Source organism: Suricata suricatta, chromosome 10, assembly GCF_006229205.1.
Source record: "Suricata suricatta isolate VVHF042 chromosome 10, meerkat_22Aug2017_6uvM2_HiC, whole genome shotgun sequence".
In the NCBI taxonomy this organism is placed as follows: domain Eukaryota; kingdom Metazoa; phylum Chordata; class Mammalia; order Carnivora; family Herpestidae; genus Suricata; species Suricata suricatta.
Genome location: NC_043709.1, coordinates 85,518,753 through 85,522,892, shown reverse-complemented (window position 1 = coordinate 85,522,892; position 4,140 = coordinate 85,518,753). Strand labels below are relative to the sequence as shown.

General features: G+C 43.6%; 1 pseudogene; it reads left to right on the top strand.

Annotated features, from left to right (window-relative positions):
* The first annotated feature begins 1,314 nt into the window (after positions 1-1,314).
* On the top strand, positions 1,315-3,241 carry LOC115305596 (annotated as a pseudogene).
* The last annotated feature ends 899 nt before the right edge of the window (positions 3,242-4,140 follow it).

Genomic DNA, 4,140 nt, shown 5'->3' with positions numbered 1-4,140 from the left:
CACCAGTATTTCCTTACCAGACAAGATGTTACTCTTTTTCTTGCATATAGCAATAAAGACCTTGCCCCTTTCTTCCTTTTCCTATCTTTTCACAGTGTCCCTGTGGGCCTAGGTAGGTAAAGTGAAGGTTTGGGCTGTACATTCTTTGCCATCAGTACAGCTAAATGGAAGATGAAGAATGAGAAGAAAGGGGCCAAAGTGGCATCTGATCTTGGCTAGCTGATTTTGTGCCTAAGGGTTTTAAGACCAGAGGACTAATATATCTATTTAAAATTTAGATGATATTTTTAAAAAATGGTTCTATAATTACAACAAGGTCCTTTAGTCCATGAATTAATGTGTCATAGCTCATTCTCAAGCTGTGCATACACATCCTGCATGTAAATTATTGCATAATATATTCATGCCCTTTTGTGTCCTACACCTTCATTAGCACATGAAGCTATATGAGTTAGCTGAACCCAGTGGGATTACACACATGGGGTATGTAAAAATGGAGAATGTTGGTAGGAATTTGGCTCTTTTTCTATGGAGAAAGTGGGGTTAATTTTTTTTAAGATCCCATTATTTATTTTCCTTATCCTATTCAAATAATTTTTTATGTTCCCTCTCTTCAATCACTAATTTTTCTTTTTTCTTTTCTTTTCTTTTTTAAATTTATAATAGTTTATTATCAAATTGGTTTCCATATAACACCCAGTGCTTCTCCCCACAAGTGCCCCCCTCCATGACCATCACCCCCTCCCCCCCTTCAGTCCTCAGTTCGTTTTCAATATTCAATAGTCTCTCATGTCTCATGATTTTTGTCCCTCACCCTCCCCAGCTTTCTTTCCCCTTTCCCCTCCCTATAGTCCTCTGGTAAGTTTCTCCTGTTAGACCTATGAGTGTAAACATATGGTATCTGTCCTTTTCTGCCTGACTTATTTCAGCTTAGCATGACACCCTCGAGGTCCATCCACTTTCTTACAAATGGCCAGATTTCATTCTTTCTCATTGTCATGTAGTACTTCATTGTATATATATACCACATCTTCTTGATGCACTCATCAGGTAATGGACATTTAGGGTCTTTCCATGGTGTCAGTTTCTGTAATATTTGGGTTGCAAAAGTGACATGAGACTTCTAAGCTTTGGCTGTTTGATTAACAACATTGTTCAGTAAATATTTATTGTTTATTTAGGCATTATGAAGGGACTGAATATACCAGATGAAATGAGAAGCAGCAGATTTGAAACCTGAGCAAAGGAACTCAGCAGCTCCAACCCAACTCGCCATAACTCAGCGTCCTAGACTTCTCTTCAATTCCAGTTAGAATGCTGTGCCAGACTCTTCACAGATTTGGTCTAAAACTGGTACACAGATGTATACTGGAGGAAGAAGAGATCAAGTTGGAATCTGACAGAAGTCTGAGCACTCTGGATTTAGTGGTCATAGGTTTAAACCGCATAATTGGTGCGGGAGTGTATGTCCTGGCTGGTGAGGTAGCCAGCAATCAAGCAGGACCATCCATCATGACCTGCTTCTTGGTGGCTGGACTATCTTCTGTGTTGGCTGGGCTGTGCTATGCAGAGTTTAGTGCCCGGGTTCCCTGTTCTGGATCTGCATATCTCTACACCTTTGTCACTATAGGTGAACTCTGGGCTTTCATCACTGGCTGGAACCTCATCCTCTCTTATGTTATTTATGTAGTCACTGTGATTCAGGCTTGGACCTTAACTTTTGACAACCTGTTGGGGAAGCAGATCTCTCAGACCCTGCATGAGAGCATCTCACAGCATGTTACTCAAGTCCTTGGAGACAAAGTAGTCTTCTTTTCTGTGGTACTTCTGTGGTGTCTCATAGAAATTCAAGATCTGAGATCTCGTGGGTTCTTCATGGTTACCAAAGTAATCACATTGATGAAATTTTTGTTCCTCATTTTTTTCATCATCTCTGGCTTCATTAAAGGGGACCTGCACAACTGGACACTCACAGAAAAGGACTACATGATGGCTAGACTCAATGACACCTCTAGCTTGGGCCCTCTGGGCTCTGGAGGATTTGTGCCTTTTGGCTTCAAGGGGATTCTCCGTGGATCAGCTACCTGTTTCTATGCTTTTATAGGTTTCACCATTATTGTTACCACAATTGAAGAAACCCAGAATCCCCAGCATTCCATTCCAATGGGCATTGTGATTTCATTGTTTCTCTGCTTTTTGGTGTATTTTGGTGTTTCTGTGGGACTTACACTTATGGTACCTTACTACAAGCTCCAACCTGGGACCACCTTGCCTGAGGCATTTCTCCATATTGGCTGGGTCCCTGCCTACCATGTTGTAGCTTTTGGATTTCTCTGTACTTTTTCCGGCATTTTCTCAAATTTTATATCCCCTGCACGTCAGGTAATATACAGGATGGCACGGGATGGCCTCTTGTTCCCTGTCCTTGCCAAGATATATACCGGCACATACACCTCCATTGTGGCTGATATGATCTTTGGCATTATTGCAGCAATCATGGTATTTTTCTTTAGACTTATGGATCTTATGGACCTCAGTTCAATTGGAACCCTGATATCTTATTCCCTGGTAGCTTTTTGTGTTCTCGTTGTCAGGTATCAACCTGAGAGGAAGAATGAGGGAAATGAAGCAGAGTTGCAGCAGAATATACCTGCACCCGAGACACTGACTCTACAGCGACTACTTTTTCCAGGCAGCTCCACTCCCACTCCCCTCTCTGGCCGGGTTGTCTATGTTTGCTCCTCACTGCTTGTTCTGCTGCTCATTCTTCTTTGTTTGGTGCTGGCCCAGTGGCAAGTTCTGCTTTCTGGGGACCCAGTGTGGATTTCAGTGGTTGCGCTGCTCCTGGTGCTCATCACTGGGCTCACCGGGGTCATTTGGAGACAGCCACAGTGCTCCAGTCCCCTTTACTTTAAGGTCCCTGCTCTGCCTCTCCTCCCACTACTGAGCATCTTTGTGAATGTTTGCCTTATGATGCAGATGACAGCTGCCACCTGGGCCCAATTTGGTGTCTGGATGCTGATTGGGTTTGCTATTTACTGCACCTATGGGATCCAGCAAAGTTTTTAACCCCACTTAAGTCATGGCCAAAACTTTAGACATAGAACTCAACAGTATCAGTACATATTTGTTTTGCCATCACCACACCTGAATGTGGTCTGGTCCCCTGCACAATAATGAAGAGTACTCTTGATCACATGGAAATCTGGGGCTCCATGGAATGTTGGTGGAGGAACACTAATAGGCTCTGTATTTATGGTGGAGTGAAGGATGTGTCTTGCTCTTTATCCTTTTTTCTTACTTGTATACTTTTCACTTGTGTGAATAGCTGCTCACTGGCTTTTAAAAAATATATTATTGCTGAGATAGCACTGCTAGGGATTTATCCAAGGGATACAGAAGTGCTGATGCATAGAGGCACATGACCCCAATGTTCATAGCAGCAATGTCAACAATAGCCAAAACATGGAAAAAGCCTAAATGTCCATCACCTGATGAGTGGATCAAGAAGTTGTGGTATATATACACAATGGAGTATTACATGGCAATGAGAAAGAATGAAATATGGCCATTTGCAACAAAGTGGATGGACCTCGAGGGTGTCATGCTAAGTGAAATAAGTCAGGCAGAGAAGGATAGATACCATATATTTGTAGTCATAGGTCTAACAGGAGAACAGGAGAAACCTAATGGAGGACCAGGGGGAGGGGAAGAGGGAAAGAGAGTTGGGGAGAGAGAGGGATGCAAAACTTGAGAGACTATTGAATACTGAAAATGAACTGAGGGCTGAAGGGGGAGGGGGAGGGGGAAGAGGTGGTGGTGATGGAGGAGGGCACTTGTGGGGAAGAGCACTGGGTGTTGTATGGAAATTAATTTGACAATAAACTACTTTAAAAAATAAAATATAGCTTGCTTTCCTCTTGGGGCGGAGCTGCCCACAGGAAATGCGCCCTTAGCTCCGCCCCTCCAGGCTGTGAGGTTGCCGCGCACGGTTCTACCTCGGCGCCATCATCGCCATCGTCGGTTGGGCCCTGTCTGTGGCATCGTTGTATAAAATACCTGTTTGTGGGGGTGGAACCAAGATGGCGGAGAGGAAGGGAGCTCTGTAAACTCCCTCCGCACCATTTTTCGAACTGAGAA